The following is a 17,999-nucleotide window of genomic DNA, read 5'->3' as shown; positions in this document are numbered from 1 at the left end:
ACCCCAGGCGATCCACCCGCCTTGACCTCCCCAAATGCTAGGATTATAGGCGTGAGCCACCATGCCCTGCCAACACTGCATTTCTTTTGTAAAAAAGCTTTCTTGGTCAGATAAGGAAATTCCAAAGAAACTGTACCCTTGGTGCTTCGGGAAAGAGGATCAGGGAGACAGGGAAGGGTCAGAAACAGACCTTGATTCTGAGGGCTTTCAATTTTCAAAGCATTCAGCATGCTGAAGTGCTGTATTTTGGGGAATCATTTTTCTGTGCCTCGATAATATTTTGATCATATGTAGGACTTGAAGCTGTTAATAAAAGTTGCGGTGTTTGAAAATCCTTGCCAAGAGAATTGGAATCCTAAGAATTCTGTTGGCCAGGCGCAGTGGCTCAGGCCTGTAATCCCAGCACTTTGGGAAGCTGAGGCGGGCCGATCACCCGAGACTGGGAGTTCACAACCAGCCTGACCAACATGGAGAAACCCCGTCTCTACTAAAAATACAAAATTAGCCAGGTGTGGTGGTGTATGCCTGTAATCCCAGCTACTCAGGAGGCTGAGGCAGAAGAATTGCTTGAACCTGGGAGGTGGAGGCTGTGGTGAGCCGAGATTGCTCCATTGCACTCCAGCCTGGGCAACAAGATCAAAACTCTGTCTGGAAAAAAAAAAAAAAAAGAATTTCATAAAAAGCAGCCTCTGCTTTTATATGTAATTCTGTAACAAAGTCAATGTGTTGTGGGACCTTTATTACTTTATCTTACCAGATAGGTAAAGGATGAATAAATCTGCCTTTCACTTACATTTATGATTAATCAGACAGGTCAACTAGTGCAAATAATTTGTAACGAAATAGAGAGAAAAAAAAATCAAGGCATGCCTTGGATGTCATTAACTATTTTAGATGATATCTTTTAAGCCATAGGAATCACAGAATGCTTTTGTGTAGGTATACAATGTTGCATTTTTAAAAGGGAAGTGAAGCAGGAGTGGGCAGTAGAGGGAAGGTGGGTCAATGGCATCTACCTCTAGACCTAGAGAGGCTGAGGTGTGAGAATCACTTGAGTTCAAGAATTAGAGGCTGCAGTGAGCTATGACTGCACCACTGCACTCCAGCCTGGGCGACAGAGCAAGACTCCGTCTCAAAACAAAAACAAAAACAAACAAAAAACAAACAAACAAACACAAATGAACACAAGGGAGGTGAATGAAGGGAGAGGTGTTCAGAAGGCTATTACAATAGTTTTGGTGTAAGGCAATGGGAGGGGAGAGGGGTCTGAATAAGGATGGCAGCAGTAGAAGAAAAAGCAAGCCATATGAATGAGGTATGATGGGACTTAGGCTTTTTTGAAAGAAAAGAATCAAATCTGGCCCTACAATTTAGAGCCTAGGGCGCTATGTAATTATTTATAAACACCAGCTCAATTATTAAGTGTGAGGGCAAAATACAATTTTAGATTTGTATAAACTTAGAAAGTTGATTACCCATGCCCTCGGACTTAAAAAAAATGCTCAAAGTTCTTAGTAAGATTAAAAACAATAAATGTAATAATGCTGATGGCATTTCTATAATATATAAATATTAAATAGTTTAATACTCATAACAACCCTATGAGATTGGTATTGTTGTTATTTCCATTTTGCAGCTGAGGAAACTGAGACAGAAAGAGATTTGCCTAAGGTTACAAAGCTTTCCAGAGCAGTCTGGTTTCACAGTTCGTGTTCTTAATCACTATACTATGCTGAAATTACAATGTTAGGATAAATTAGGAAATTCAAATAAGAGAGATGAATTATTTTAAGTGTTTTGAGCTGCAGCTTTCTGGCAAGTAGCTGAACACGAGGAATCTCAGTTTAGGAAAAATCAAGAACAGACTAATTTTGGGAGACCTAAGCGAAGGCATGTAGTAGAGAACAGATTGAGGAAAGAGGAGGTGCTAGCAAAGAAATCAGAAGACCAGCAAACTAGGTAGGTGTAGATCCAGGGAAGTGTCTTAAAAGAAAGGGAAAAAGCGTTTCAAGTAGGGGATGGGGATTGGTGAAAACCGTAACTGTTTCTTTTGAGAAATGTGTCAATGAAAGGAAGGCTGATAGTATAGCAACCGAAGGGAGTAACATCACTGAATTTAAAAAAAAAAAAAAATTTTTTTTTTTTTTTTTGATACGGAGTCTCACTCTTGTCGCCCAGGCTGGAGAGCAGAGGTGTGATCTCGGCTCACTGCAACCTCCACCTCCCGGGTTCGAGAGATTCTCCTGCCTCAGCCTTCCGAGTAGCTGGCATTACAGGAGCACACCACCACGCCTGGCTAATTTTTGTATTTTTAGTAGAGACAGGGTTTCACCATGTTGGCCAGGGTGGTCTCAAACTCCTGACCTCATGTTATCTGCCCGCGTCGGCCTCACAAAGTGCTGGGATTACAGGCGTGAGCCACCGCACCCTGCCAAGACAACAGAAACTTCTGAGAAACAGAAAGGAAGAAGACAGTGGATACGAAGATACTTACGATATAAGGCGCTAGGAAAGTAGTGATTGAAGGAGGAGGTGGGAAGGGATGGCATAGTTTCAGGCAGAGGGGGTGGCTTTGGAGAGAAGGAAAAGGGTTCTGGGTTAATTTGGTTAGACATTTTGAGATCACGAACAGGAGGTGGTCACAGATATTTTATTATGGAGGGAATGTCAAATCGGAATTGGAGTCCCATAGCTTTGAGCCCAGGAAACTAGATGAATTTATCTATTAGTATGGGCTGGGGCTGGCATCTTTAATAACATGGAAAGCTTGAAACAGTCTTTGTGGAAAATAGGATAGGAAATCAGCCAGAGATTAGAAAAAAACCCAAGAAAATTATGAGGAGTCCAGTCACGAATTCATATCCAATCTGGACAGTTATGCCTTCCTGCAGTGAAAAGCCACACATCTTGCAAACCCTTGAGAGAGAAACCGCAAATAGGGGTAACCTATTGGAGATAGGCCCTGAAGACTATAAAGTAGTTGAGTGATTCTATACTGAGATAGAGTTGGCTATAGCGATAGAGCAGTTAGTCAGATATGGGGCTAATGATCCAGTAGAGTAAGGATTCACTTTTGTGGTAAAAAGTTGTAAGCAGGTGAAAGGTAGGGATCCATAACCATAGAGGGGCAGGTGGAGATCAGGGAAGAGGTGACGTTCAACATAAATAGTTAATTATTTCACCTTAGTGATTATTTCTCTTTTGGCATCTAGAAGGCTAAGATTCTCATGTTTATCTCAGAGCTACTGAAAGTAGTCCTAGGTTGCGGAAGGAGAAATCCAATTTCACAGCTGAGTCTATTTTCTCAGTCTAGTTATATTCTCTTCTCACAAACTAGCCAATGCTGCCGCCTTATGCAAAGCCGGCACCACGGAGAGGATGTGCTTTACAGAGGCAGGATGACGCCAATCGGCCTGGGGCGGGCAGTGTTTCGTCTAGATTAATGGCGAGGGAAGTCCCCAACAGTTCCTTTGAAACCTTTTCACCCTCGCCTGGTGAAAGCACTTGTCAACTGTAAATCGCAAATATAATGCTAAGCTCTGAGGCCCTTGTTAAATCCAAGTGGGAGCAGAGATCTGAGCTGCCTCACCCTCGGGTTTCCGCAGGGCGTCTCGAGAGCTGTGGGTGGGGGCAGCAGGAGCCGGGCGGGGACAGAGGAAAGCGCCGGCCCTGAGACCTAGGGAGGAGCCTCGGTGAAGGAACCCGGGGTGGGTTCCTGCCTAGGTCTCCAAGAAGCTCCAAAAATGGCGGGCGGCAACTCGGAGAGCCGGACGCGCAGGCGCCACCGTAGCCGTTCTTCCGCCCGCCTCGGGCGGCCCAAGAACAGTCCACAGCGCCCTTATCCAGAAGCCTACGCCGCTCGCGATTGGCTGAACTGCGCGACCGCTCAGTGTGGGGGCGGGGCCGCCACGCAGCGGCCACGTTTCCCGCCCCGCTGGTGCGCGTGCGCGCAATCCCCACAGGAAAGCGTTTGCGCGCGCCCCTGCCGCGGCCCCTAGCTCGCGCCTCAGCTCCCTCCCCTTTCCGGGCAGGCCCGTCCCGTCAGCAAGGCAGTGAGCACTGCGGCCAGCAGAGGGCGGTCCGGACCCAAGTCTGCAGCGGCGCCATTGGCGTGTGGAAAATGCCACCAGATGGCGGGTTAGGATTGCAGCTCCGTTGAAGGCGCGGCCCCCGCTCCCGAACCCCCGGCGACCACCCCGTAACAACCCCCCCACATCGGGAATAACACACCGGAGACTTTTGGGGGGAAACTAGGTCGACGGCCGGCGGCGCCCGGATGGGCAGCTGAGGTGAGTGCGGGCGGCGGCGACGGCGGCGGGGGGCGGGAAAGAGGGGGAATGCGGCGGCAGCGGCGCGGGGGCTGGAAGCGCCGATCCAAGATGGAGGCCGGGCGAGAGCGAGAGAGCGCGAGCGGGGAGCGGGCGGGCTGGGCGCGGGCCCCGTGCGGGGGAGGGAGGCCGCGCGGGCCTGTGCGGGGTGCGGCGGTCGTGGGCCGTCCGAGTGCCCGGAGAGGCGTCTGTGGGCGCGGCGGGCACCCCGGCGTCTTCGTCGCTTGCTACCCCTTCCGCGGGCACCGAAAATTTTGCCCCCGCCCGCCCGGGCACTACGGCGACAGGCGCGGAAGCCTTTGTGGCGCGCTTGGGCCCGCCGCCAAGCCCGCCCTCCGCCCCCCCCTCGCCCGGGCTCTCGGGACTCGCCCGCGCCCAGCGGGGCCAGGCCGAGGCGGGCTGGCGCGAATGCCTTCCGCCGCCCGCCGACCTGCGTTTCTGCGGTGTTTTAGCGGCGGCGGGGTCACATGACAACGAGTTCGTCTCAGCGGAGGGGCCTGGGGGTCGCTCGGCGGGTCGGCTGGCCCAGGCTTCTTGTTGGCGGGGTGGGGCAGGGGGGTGTTGGCTGGGGGAGATGGGGTGTCCATGCTGGGCTTTCCAGCTATCTGCCCTCTCAGCCCCCGACGGGGGCCTCCTTGTGAAACGTGTCCAGGCCCAAGCACTACCCCGCTAGTTTGCCAGTCCCCTGAGAGACGAGGCCAATAAAAGTTGTTTTCCCTCCTTTCTCGAGGTGGGGGCGGGGTGGGAAACTAGAGTGCTTAGAGTTGGACCTGAGCCTCGTTTGCAGGGTCCGAACTGGGTGCTTCTTGTGTGGTATGGGTACTAAGAAATTTTCAGGTTTTAGGATTGTCACATCACCCCCATCTACCCATATTTGAAATGTTATCGATTCTCTTCACATTGCAGGGAATCGTGCTCCGGGCGTATAAGTCATGGGATGGTTTCGTACACTTACAAAAAGCAATGCAATTTATGATTAAAAAAAAAATTATTTGCTGTTAAAGTTGGTGTTAAGATGGATAGAGTTTTTTTCTCGTGGTTCTGACTAGAAAGACTATTTTGCATCTTTGCAAAAATACACGGGAAATATCTGAATTGGCACAAAGTTGTGTGATTTGTAACTTATGTGGAATTTGAATGTGACTCTACATTTTAGTTTTCCTTGTGCTTTAAGAAAATTGCACGTTCTGATGGTGGAGCTTTTACGGAAATATACAGAACAGTGAAAATAAAAATAACTTGTTTATTGTAGGGTGATATAATGTACCTTGTTGTTATATTCATAATGTATGAAGAATTCAGACTAAAACATTTTAACCAAGCAGGGAAATATGGAATGGAAAGAAGCAGAAATGTTATTTCCTTGCTTTTGATGATTAAGAATACTTATAAGACAAATTGTTGCCTAAATAAAGTTGTAGAAGATCTACAGGTGTTTTGCCACGTTTTTTTCCTTTACATATTTAAAACGTACTTGGAGTAAACTAAATTAATTCAAGTGATCTACCAGTGGTCATTTTCACAAACGAACTACTTTTGAGTGGAAATTTTTCTGTATCCATTTCAGTTTCGATGTTCTGATAAAGTTAAGGAATATTTAAATAGATGCAAAATATGGAAGTTTGTTGTGTTATTAGGATTGCCTCCTTTGAAGAGACTAATAAAATGGCTCGATTTGATTCTTTCAAAGCCTTAAGGGCACTATGGTGTAGGGAAGGAGTGGGTCCTGGACCGAAGTTACTTTGAACATCCCCTGGGTTTGTGATGTTAAGGATGTTACCCCTTTGAACCTAACTTTCTTTATGTCTAAAAATGGGGAGCCGGGCCTGGTGGTGCACTCCTGTATGTAGTTCCAGCTACTCTGTAGTGAGGCAGGAGGAACCCTTAAACCCAGGAGTTTGAGGCCTGCCTGGGCAACATACAAGACCCCATCTCTTTAGAAAAAATAAAATGGGGATAGTATCTTATGGTGGTTGTGTAACAAGATGTCTGTGAAAAACACATTTAATTGCTATAACTTAAAATTTACAGAATTTTATACAGTTTTAATATTTTTTTCCTTGATTCTGACTTTATATATGTTCATAATCTCAGTGCTGTGAGAGGAAATAATGTACTCTGGGAAAGATAGATTCTTGTTTCCCCTTTTGTTATTTTGTCCTGTATCTTTATATCCTTATTGAGGAGGGGTGTATTAGTTTTTTTGTTTTTGTTTTGGATCCATTTGAGATGGAGTCTCATTCTGTCCCCAGGCTGGAGTGCAGTGGCGCAATCTCGGCTCACTGCAACCTCCGCCTCCCAGGTTCAAGCGATTCTCCTGCCTCAGCCTCCCAAGTAGCTGGGACTATAGGTGCGTGCCACCATGCCCAGCTAATTTTTGTATTTTTAGTAGAGGGGTTTCACCATGTTGGCCAGGATGTTCTACATCTCTTCAACTCGTGATCTGCCCACCTAAGCCTCCCAAAATGCTGGGATTACAGGTGTGAGCCACTGTGCCCGGCCAGAGTTGTCTTTCAAGGTCACTACTTGTTGGCACAATTAATTTCCTTGTGATAGTATGACTGAAGTCCCCATCTTCTTGTTAGCTGTTGGCCAAGGACTGCTCTCAGTTCCTTGCCTTGTGGCCCCATAGTTCACAACATGGCTGTTAGCTTTTATCCAGGCTAACAGGAATCAGCCTCACTATTTCCTCTGTGTCTGACCTCTGACTCCCCTTTAAGGTCTCTTTTAAAAGCTCACCAGATTAGGTCAGGCCCTTTGTGGTAAACTTAACTGATTAAGGGCCTTAATTACATATGCAAACATATATTTTGTCATATAACATAACCACAGTAATGATATCCCGTTATATCTACAGGTCTCTCCCACACTCAAGGGGAGGGGATGATACAAGGGTGTGGGTTAGTGGCGGCTCTTAAGAATTTTGCCTGCCTGGGAAAATAAGTATCTTCACATTTACCTCTTCAGATTCTGGACATACAAGGAGAGGACATAGGCAGAGCAGTAACCCCGCTTGATCAGCTTACTCTTACTTATATTGCCTTTTCCTCACCTTTTTTCTTTCCCCTATTTCCTGTTACCTTAGTTTACATGCCTTCCTCTAGAAAATAATTTTATTGCTTTGAGAGGAAATTAAAATAAAAATGAAAATTAAAAAAGTTATAAAGAAGGGAGGCAATGGGAGAAGGGAGTTTATATAATTATTTTTTCTTTCATTTCTGCCAGTAAGAACACTTTTTAAAAAAAAAATTTTTAAAAATTATTATTGGTCCGGTGTGGTGGCTAGTGCCTATAATCCCAGCACTTTGGGAGGTCGAGGTGGGTGGATCACCTGAGGTCAGGAGTTCGAGACCAGCTTGGCCAACATGGTGAAACCTGTCTATACTAAAAATACAAAAATTAGGTAGGCATGGTAGCACTTGCTTGTAATCCTAGCTACTCAGGAGCCAAGGCAGGAGAATTGCTTGAACCTGGGAGGCGGAGCTTACAGTGAGCTGAGATCACGCCACTGCACTCCAGCCTGGGTGACAGAGCGAGACTCCGTCTCAGGAAAAAAAAAAAATTATTATTTTTTGAGTGTGCCCCGACCAGAGTACAGTGGCATGATCTAGGCTCACTGCATCCTCCACCGCCTGGGTTCAAGCAATTCATGTGCCTCAGCCTCCCGAATAGCTGGGACTATAGGCATGCACTAGCATGCCTGACTAATTTTTTGTATATTTGGTAGAGACAGGGTTTCACCACGTTGGCTAGGCTGGTCTCAAACTCTTGACCTGAAACCATCTGTCCACCTTGGCCTCCCAAAGTGCTGGGATTACAGGCATGAGCCACCACGCCCAGTCAGTTATTTTTATTTTTAAAAAATTATGTAATTCTTGCCATTCCTTGATGCTTTTTGTTTTACCTGTTTTTGTTATGATATTGAATCTCAGAAAAGTTAAGGAATTTATTTATTTTTTATTTTTCGAGACAGGTTTTCTCTCTGTTGCTCAGGCTGGAGTGCAGTTGTGCAGTCACAGTTCACTACAGCCTCAACCTCCCCAGGCTCAGGTGGGGCCTACAGTAGCTGAGACTATAGGCACGTGCCACTACGCCTGGCTAATTTTTGTATTTTGTGTAGAGATGAGGTTTTGCCACGTTGCCTAGGCTGGTCTGAAACTCCTGGCCTCAAGTAATCAGCTCGCCTTGGCCTCCCAAGGTGTTGGGATTACAGGCGTGAGCCACTGTGTGTGGCCGAAGTTAAGGAATTTAAATGCCTTGGATCACACTCCTGTTAAGTGCCAGATTCACACAGTCATTGCATCAGACAGTTGCTGTGGTGTGATTGGTCTAGCAGCTTGTGAGGAGAGAATTCTTTTTTTTTTTAGATGAGTCTTGCTCTGTTGCCCAGGCTGGAGTGCAGTGGCGTGATCTCAGCTCATTGCAACCTCTGCCTCCCAGGTTCAAGTGATTTTCCTGCCCCAGCCTCCTGAGTAGCTGGGATTACAGGCATGCACCACCATGCCCAGCTAATTATTATTATTTTTTTCTTGAGACAGAGTTTCACTCTTGTTGCCCCAGGCTGGAGTGCAGTGGTGCAATCTTGGCTCTCTGCAACCTCCGCCTCCCGAGTCCAAGTGATTCTCCTGCCTCAGCCTCCTGAGTAGCTGGGATTACAGGCACGCACCACCACACCTGGCTAATTTTGTGTGTTTTTAGTAGAGACAGTGTTTTTTCCATGTTCGTCAGGCTGGTCTTGAACTCCTGACCACAGGTGATTCGCCTGTCTCGGCCTCCCAAAGTGCTGGGATTATAGGCGTGAGGCACTGCGCCTGGCCGCCCGGTTAATTTTTGTATTTTTAGTAGAGATGGGGTTTCGCCACCCACCTGAGGCCAGGCTAGTCTCGAACTCCTGACCTCAGGCAATCCGCCTGCCTTGGCCTTCCAAAGTGAGCCACCGCACCTGGCTGAGGAGAGAATCCTTATGAAGAGAATAGTTATTTGCAAGTCTCAGAGTAAGGGTATTATTGGTGGAACAAAGAAGGCAGCAGAAGTTTAGTCATGGCACCTGGTTTAGCAGTCCAAGAAGCAAAATATTTTCACGAAAAGGGAATTAAGACAGGTCAGCCAAGGATAATCAAGCTTTAAAGCAAGCTTATCCAACCCGTGGCCCAACACAAATTTATAAGCTTTCTTAAAACATTGTGAGGTGTTTTTTGCATTTTTTGTTTTTTGTTTTTTGAGCTTATCAGTTATAGTTAATTTTACGGGTGACCCAAGACAGTTCTTCCAGTGTGGCCCAGGGAAGCTAAAAGATTAGACACCCTTCCTTTAAAGGATATAACTGTGAATTAAAATTACTAGGGAGATATATTTTAACACAGAAATGATATAATAGGGGCTTGGTAAATCTTTGCTGAATAAAAATATAAATCTTTAGAATTTAGGTGATTCTTGCTAGGGTTGTAGGGAAAAACTAGGAAGCAGAGAGCTAAAATGATGTTCTTGCATAAGTCACAGAATGAGATGATTCTTGAGGTAGGAATTAGAATTGTGTCTATAGGAAATTTTCTGTTATTTTGGTGGTTAAGAGGACAGTCAGCTTCCTGGCTTTTAGTGCTGAAAGTGTCTTGTAATTCAGTTGGTTTTATAGAATCTTTTCTTTATGTAACATACCCCTTATTGCTTCCCTCAGACTTTTCTCCTCCTCTTCTAAATCAAGCTTGTCCAACCTGTGGCACATGGGCTGCATGCAGCCCAGAATGGCTTTGAATGTGGCTCAACACAAATTTCATAAACTCTTTAAAAACATTATGAGGTTTGTTTTGTTTTTCACCTTATTAGCTATCATTAGGGTTTTTTATGTAGGGCCTACAACAATTCCTCTTCCAGTGTGGCCCAGGGAAGCCAAAAGATTGGACACCTGTGTTCTAAATCAAGGGTCCCCAACCCCTGGGCTGTGAACCCATACTGGTCTGTGGCCTGGTAGAAACGGGGCTACACAGTAGGAGGTGAGAGGCAGGTGAGCTAGCTTTACCACCGGTGCTCCATCCATCTCCTGTCAGATCAGTGGGAGCGTTAGATTGTCATGAGTGCAAACTCTACTGTGAACTGCGCATACAGGGGATGTAGGTCGCATGCTTTATCTAATGCTTGATGATCTGAGGTGGAACAGTTTTATCCTGAACCCTTCTGATTCCCCACCCCATCTGTGGAAAAATTTTTTTCCACGAACCTGGTCCCTGGTACCAAAAAGGTTGGGGATGGCTGCTCTTTTTTTGTCAGTTAGTAGTGAAGGATGTTGTAAATCTTGCCTTCTTTCCCCCCCAGTTTATTTTATTTTAGTTTTAATTTCATGGGTCTATAGTGGGTGTATGTATTTATGGGTTATTTGAGAATGTCTTACCTTCTTTATGAAATACATTTCTTTGTGCTATGGGCCAAAATGATATACCAGTTAGTTGTCCAAGAATTTCAATGGAATTTTGCTGTAAACACAATAGCAATGGCTTTTAACTTGTTTTCTAGCTTTTGCTAGCAGTTACAAAAACATTTTACATTGTGGCACAGTACAAACACACACATACACACACAATGAAAATAAAAGTTTCATGAAATAATACTTAATCTTTATGCAGCGCACTCTGATATTTTCTGATCTTTTCTATTAAGAATGCTATTAAGAACGGTGATCCATGCCTATAATCCTAGCACTTTGGGAGGCTGAGGCAGATGGATCACTTGAGGTCAGGAGTTGGAGACCAGTGTGGCCAACGTGGCGAAACCCCGTCTCTACTAAAAATACAAAAATTAGCTGGGAGTGCTGGCATGTGCCTGTAGTCCCAGCTGCTTGGGAGGCTGAGGCACAAGAATCGCTTGAACTCTGAAGGCAGAGGTTGCAGTGAGTTGAGATCGCACCACTGCACTCCAGCCTAGGCGACAGAGTGAGACTCTATCTCAAAAAAAAAAAAAAAAAGATTGTAGTTCACCTAAGCAATATCATGACTCACAGCAACTAACACTTGGAAACGTATTGAATTGTAATATCATTGGTAAAAAGGAAAGTGCAAAGTAGAGCCATGAGAAGAAACCATTTCACTTCCATCAGATTGACAAACATTAAAAAGTCTGATAATATCAAGTATTGGTGAGAATGTAGAGAAATTACATTCTCACTTTTGACAGCAGTGTAAATTGCTCGGAAAGATGTTAGTGAGAGTATTTAGTAAATTCAAGATTCATGTATTTTAACCCTAGGAGTTAAACTCCTGTCTTTATATTCCTGATGAATGAAATCCTTGTATTTTTATTTTTGAGACGGAGTTTCACCCTTGTTGCCCAGGCTGGAGTGCAATAGTGCAATCTCAGCTTACCGCATCCTCCGCTTCCCTGGTTCAAGCGCTTCTCCTGCCTCAGCCTCCTGAGTAGCTGGGATTACAGGCGTGCACCACTATATCTGGCTAATTTTGTACTTTTAGTAGAGACGGGGTTTCTCTGTGTTGGTCAGGCTGGTCTTGAACTCTTGACCTCAGGTGATCTGCCCGCCTCGGCCTCCCAAAGTGCTGGGATTACAGGCGTGAGCCACCACGGCCAGCCAAAGTCCTTGTGTTTTTGTACCAGGATGTGTGAACAGGATGTTCATAGTAGCCTTATTTGCAGTAGCCAAAATTCAGAAATAAACTGAATGTCTTTAGTGGTAGAATGGTTAAATTAATGATGGTTTTCAAAAGTTAAAATAATTTTGGTTACTGGGATAAGCCAACTTGGTCATAGTGTATTGTGTATCCCTTTTGTATTTACTATTATTTTGATAGGAGTTTTGGCCTATTTCTTCATTAGGCATATTGCTTTGTAGTTTTATTGTAATGTCTTTGTCAGGTTTTGGTATTAGGGTTATGATAGTCTCATAAAAAAGGTTGGGAAGTGTTCCCTCTATTTACTGAAATAGTTTGTGTAATGGTGTTCTTATTCCTGGAATTTTAGAATGTACCAGTGATACCATTTGGACTTGGAATTTTCTTTTTGGGATGGTTTTGATAACAATCAAATTTAGTTTCTATACTAGATATAGGACTATTCAAATTTTCTGTTTCATCTTGTGTCAGTTTTGGTCTGTTTCATCTTGTGTCAGTTTAGGAAAATTTGTTCATTTTACTTGATTGGCAGGAGTTTATAAGATTTCCTTGCTATCCTTCTAATATCTATAGGCTCTGTAGTGATAGCTCTTCTTTAATACTGGTATTGTTAATATATCTTTTTTTTGGCGAGGGAGTTTCATTCTTGTTGCCCAGGCTGGAGTGCGGTGGTGCAATCTTAGCTCACTGTAACCTCCGCCTCCTGGGTTCAACCGATTCTCCTGCCTCAGCCTCCCAAGTAGCTGGGATTACAGGTGCTCTCCACTACGCCTGACTAATTTTTAGTAGAGACAGGGTTTCACTATGTTGGCCAGACTGGTTTTGAACTTCTGGCCTCAAGCAGTTCACCTGTCTCGGCCTCCCAAAGTGCTAGGATTACAGGCGTGAGCCACTGTGTCAGGCCAGTATGTTCTTTTTATTTCGACCAGTTTAGTGATTTATTGGTTATCTTTTCAAATAACCAACTTCGATAATTGTCAGTATTTGTCTTTAGTATCTCATTGGTTTCTGTTCTTTAAAATTTTCTTCTGTTTTGCTTTCTTTCTTAAAAGTGAAACTTTAGGTTATAGATTTTAGGCACTTTGTTTTCTAATAAAAGCATTTAAAGCTGTATATTTTTCTCTAAGCACTGCTGCATCACTCAGACTTCGATGTGTTATATGCTTATAATTTATTTGACATTGTTTTTAATTTGTGATATCTTTTACCCATGGATTACTTAAAAGTGTGTTGTTTAATTTTCTCTTTTTTTTTTTGAGACGGAGTCTCCCTCTGTCATCCAGGCTGGAGTGCAGTGGCGCAATCTCCGCTCACTGCAACCTCCACCTCCTAGGTTTAGGTGATTCTCCTGTCTCAGTCTCCATAGTAGCTGGGATTACAGGCGCGCACCACCACGCCCAGCTAATTTTCGTATTTTTTTAGTAGAGACGGGGTTTTGCCATGTTAGCCAGGCTAGTCTCAAACTCCTGACCTCAAGGATCCGCCTGCCTCAGCCTCCCAATGTGCTTGGATTATAGGCATGAGCCACCGTGCCTGGCCTTGTTGTTTAATTTTCAATAGTTGGGGTTATTCTAGATATCTTATTAATGATTTCTAAGCTAGTGTCATTTTGAGGTCATAGTCTTGATTATTTTAATCCTTTAAAATTTATTGAAACTTATTTTATGGGCCAGCATGTGGTCCATCTTGGTTAATGTATCTTTCATACTTGAAAGTATGTTTTGCAGTTGTTGGATGTAGTATTCTGTAACTATCAGATTAAGATGTTTTAATAGCACTTTTCAAATAATCTATGTTTTTATTTATTTTTTGTCTCATTCGGCCAACTGCTGAGAAGAAAGTTAAAATATCCAACTATGACTGTGGAATTATCTATTTCTCCCTTAGTTCTGTCAAGTTTTGCTCACTCATTTTGAAGCTCTGTTGTAAGACATGCACAACTTGTAATTATTATGTCGTTTTGACAAATTGACCTTTTTATTATTATGAAATGTCTTTCTGTCTCTGTTAATAATCTTTTTCTTTTTTTTTTTTTTTTTTTTCTCTTTTTTTTTTTGAGACGGAGTCTCGCTCTGTCGCCCAGGCTGGAGTGCTGTGGCCGGATCTCAGCTCACTGCAAGCTCCGCCTCCCGGGTTCCCGCCATTCTCCTGCCTCAGCCTCCCGAGTAGCTGGGACTACAGGCGCCCGCCACCTCGCCCGGCTAGTTTTTTGTATTTTTTAGTAGAGACGGGGTTTCACCGTGTTAGCCAGGATGGTCTCGATCTCCTGACCTCGTGATCCGCCCGTCTCGGCCTCCCAAAGTGCTGGGATTACAGTATAATCTTTTTCTTGAACTCTGCTTTATCTGGTGTTAATATAGCCACTCCAGCCGTCTTGAGCTTACTATTTGTATAATATATCTTTTTCTACCTATTTACCCAAAACTCTTCATTATATTTAAAGTGCTTTTGATGATAGTATATAGTTGAATATTGCTTTTTAAAAAATTCCTGGCCAGGCACAGTAACTCATGCCTGTAATCCCAGCACTTTGGGAGGCCGAGGCAAGGTGGATCATCTGAGGTCAGGAGTTCGAGACCAGCGTGACCAACATGGAGAAACCCCCATCTCTACTAAAAATACAAAATTAGCCGGGCATGGTGGCGGGCACCTGTAATCCCAGCTACTTGGGCGACTGAGGCAGGAGAATTGCTTGAACCCAGGAGGCGGAGGTTGTGGTGAGCTGAGATCGCGCCATTGCACTCCAACCTGGGCAACAGGAGCAAAACTCTGTCTTAAAAAAAAAAAAATTCCTTCCAACAACATGGAAGGTGGAATCTTTCAGTTGTAATAAACATTGATTATATGCCAATGTTTGTCAAGAACTATGAAGAGTTTGAAGTTTTACCGTATTTATAGGCTGACAAGTTAACTTGGCATAGTTTAATGGCTTATGGTAGAAGCCATCGAAATGGCTTGGTCAGAGATGAAGAATGATGCACTGTATCAGTAGCCAGACAGCATTTGCGTCAGATTTCTGAGCTTCAGTTTGTGTAGGGCATTGGGAAGAGGTCCAGGTGATGCCTGCACAAGTAGTGGAATCCCAAGCTTAGAGAAACTCAGATCTTTTATAATGGGTCATAAATACGCTTTTTGCTCTGGGACATGTCTGTCTTCCAGGATTCTTCACTATATAACTATCCTGAAAAGATTGGGACAAAGGCTTTCAGTGCTTCTCTTCTCAAGACAGGCAGAAAATCAAGAGACCCCATGGAGAATTGTCTTCCAAAACTGCCTAGTGAATTTTCTCCAGTTTCCCTTTTGTTATTTCTTTAAATTTTTCTTTTGTTTCTTACATGGCTACAACTTAGCTTTCCAGCTCTATTTCTTCATTGTACTTCTCTATGGTTTGTATGTTATCACCAAATTAGATTACATACTTGTATCCTGTCTTTCCCCAGGTCTTTGTTCTGGTGAATAGATGTGTGTGTAAGAAAACACTTGGCCGGGCATGGTGACTCCTGCCTGTAATCCTGGCCCTTTGGGAGGCTGGGGCGGGTGATCACTTGAGTTCTGGAGTTTCAGACAAGCCTGTGCAACATAGTGAAACCCCGTGTCTACAAAAAATAAGCTAGCTGTGGTAGTGCACACCTGTAGTCCCAGCTACTTGGGGGACTGAGGCAGAGGATAGTTTGAGCCCAGGAGGTTGAGGTTTTAGTGAGCTGTGATCACGACACTGCACTCCAGCCTGTGAGACTCTGTCCCAATAAAAGAACAAAAGAAAACACTCATTGAGCATTTACTATATGCCAATAAACATTTTACAATAACCTGTGGGGTAGTTATTGTTATGTTGGTACTATCTCCCTTTTACTGGTGAGGAACTGAGGCTTGGATTAAATTTCCCAAGTTTGTAATTAGGGAGGGACACATTATGGAGAAGCTTTTGTAGTAGTCTATTTCTTGACCTTAGTAGTAATTACATGGAGTGTTTGCGTTAAAATTCTCTCTTTTTTTTTTTTGAGATGGAATCTTGCTTTGTCGCCCAGGCTGGAGTGCGGTGATGCAATCTCGGCTCACTGAAACCTCCGCCTCAAGCGATTCTTATGCTTCAGCCTCCCGAGTAGCTGGGATTACAGGTGCCTGCCACCATGCTTTAAAATTCTTTAAACTGTTATTTAGAATTTTACATAATGTACTGTATAATTGATATAGTTCACAAAGAAAAGAAAAAACAAACACAGAATAAGATGTGGAATCTGTGTGAAATCTTTACTGATAACTTCAGCCAATCTTTATCCTCTGTGTCTGTCCTGTTTGCATTTATTGTTGGCATCATAATGTTTAGTAAGTGGCTGTGTTCATAAGGCACAGTGTCCTGTGTAATATGTGTGTGTGTGTGTGTGTGTGTGTGTGTGTGTATAATTATTATTATTTTTTTGAGTTGAAGTCTAGCTCTTGTTGCCCAGGATGGAGTGCAGTGACGTGATCTTGGCTCACTGTAACCTCTGCCTCCCAGGTTCAAGTGATTCTCCTGCCTCAACCTCTTGAGTAGCTGGGACTACAGGTTCCTGCCACCACATCTGGCTAATTTTTTAAAAAAATATTTTTAGTAGAGACAGGGTTTCACTATGTTGGCGAGACTGGTCTCAAACTCCTGACCTCAGGCGATCCGCCCGCCTTGGCCTCCCGAAAGTGCTGGGATTATGGGTGTCAGCCACCGCGCCTGGCCTTTTTTTTTTTTTTTTCCTTTTCTGTCAGGGTCTTTTTGTTGCCCCAGGCTGGAGTGCTGTGGCATGATCATGGCTCACTGCAGCCTCAACCTCTCACCTCAACTTCCCAACTAGCTGGGAGTACCTGGAACCACAGGTGTGTGCCACGAGGTGCAGCTAATTAAAATAATTTTTTTTTTTTTTGTAGAGATAGGGTCTCACCGTGTTGCTGAGATTGGTCTTGAACTCCTGGGCTCAAGCAATCCCCCCCACCTTGGCTTCCCAAAACGCTGGGCTTATTGTTGTGAGCCACCAAGCCTCACTCAGTGTGTAATGTTTTAAACTAATTTTCCAAGGCCAAACAGCTAGTAAATGATAGTGCCAGAATTTGAACTTAGGTTGTTTCAGAACCCACTCTCTAAATCTCTTAAAAGGCCATTTTTCTGTCAGCCTCATTTCTGCATGTTGAAATACTTCGTATTTTGAAGTTTATTTTAGGAAGATTTGATTTTCTTCCCTATTCTATTATGTAATAATTGTCTTGCGTAGGACGTTTATTTTCTGGAGTCCTCAATTTTCTCTCTCTCTTTTTTTTTTTTTTTTTTTTGGAGATGGAGTCTCGCTCTGTCGCCCAGGCCGGAGTGCAGTGGCGCGATCTCGGCTCACTGCAAGCTCCGCCTCCCAGGTTCCCGCCATTCTCCTGCCTCAGCTTCCCAAGTAGCTGGGACTACAGGCACCCGCCACCTCCCCCAGCTAATTTTTTTGTATTTTTTTTAGTAGAGACGGGGTTTCACCGTGTTAGCCAGGATGGTCTTGATCTCCTGACCTCGTAATCCGCCCGTCTCGGCCTCCCAAAGCACTGGGATTACAGGCTTGAGCCACCGCGCCCGGCAATTTTCTCATTTTTAAGATGGGAATACAGTTTAGAGTCTTTTTATTTTTAGAAAAATCTACTTATTTTTAAATGGACAAATATGTTTATGGTGAATAACATTTTGATACATGTGTACATTATGGAATGGCTAAATCATGCTAATTAATATATACTTTTCTTCACATATTTATTTGGTGTGGTGAAGACACTTAAAATCTATTCTTACGGCCGGGCGCGGTGGCTCACGCCTGTAATCCCAGCACTTTGGGAGGCCGAGGCGGGCGGATCACAAGGTCAGGAGATCGAGACCACGGTGAAACCCCGTCTCTACTAAAAATACAAAAAATTAGCCGGGCGCGGTTGTGGGCGCCTGTAGTCCCAGCTACTCGGGAGGCTGAGGCAGGAGAATGGCGTGAACCCGGGAGGCGGAGCTTGCAGTGAGCCGAGATCGCGCCACTGCACTCCAGCCTGGGCTGGGCGACAGAGCGAGACT

The 17,999-nt window shown here is 44.4% G+C and overlaps 1 protein-coding gene across 3 annotated transcripts in view; it reads left to right on the top strand.

Moving 5' to 3' along the window:
* The first annotated feature begins 4,054 nt into the window (after positions 1-4,054).
* Positions 4,055-17,999, top strand: part of LOC105469915 (STAG1 cohesin complex component) — a 404,557-nt gene continuing 390,612 nt past the window's right edge. For 2 of the 3 annotated variants that reach the window (XM_011721505.2, XM_071090954.1), the window contains exon 1: positions 4,056-4,289. The gene's annotated coding sequence lies outside the window, so the exon portion shown is untranslated. Of the gene's footprint in view, positions 4,290-17,999 lie in introns of all 3 variants that reach the window. The other variant, XM_071090955.1, reaches the window with a different exon arrangement.

This window comes from Macaca nemestrina, chromosome 2 (assembly GCF_043159975.1).
Source record: "Macaca nemestrina isolate mMacNem1 chromosome 2, mMacNem.hap1, whole genome shotgun sequence".
Classification (NCBI taxonomy): domain Eukaryota; kingdom Metazoa; phylum Chordata; class Mammalia; order Primates; family Cercopithecidae; genus Macaca; species Macaca nemestrina.
Note: the sequence above shows the minus strand (reverse complement) of the source record. Positions and strands in the feature narration are given on the sequence as shown.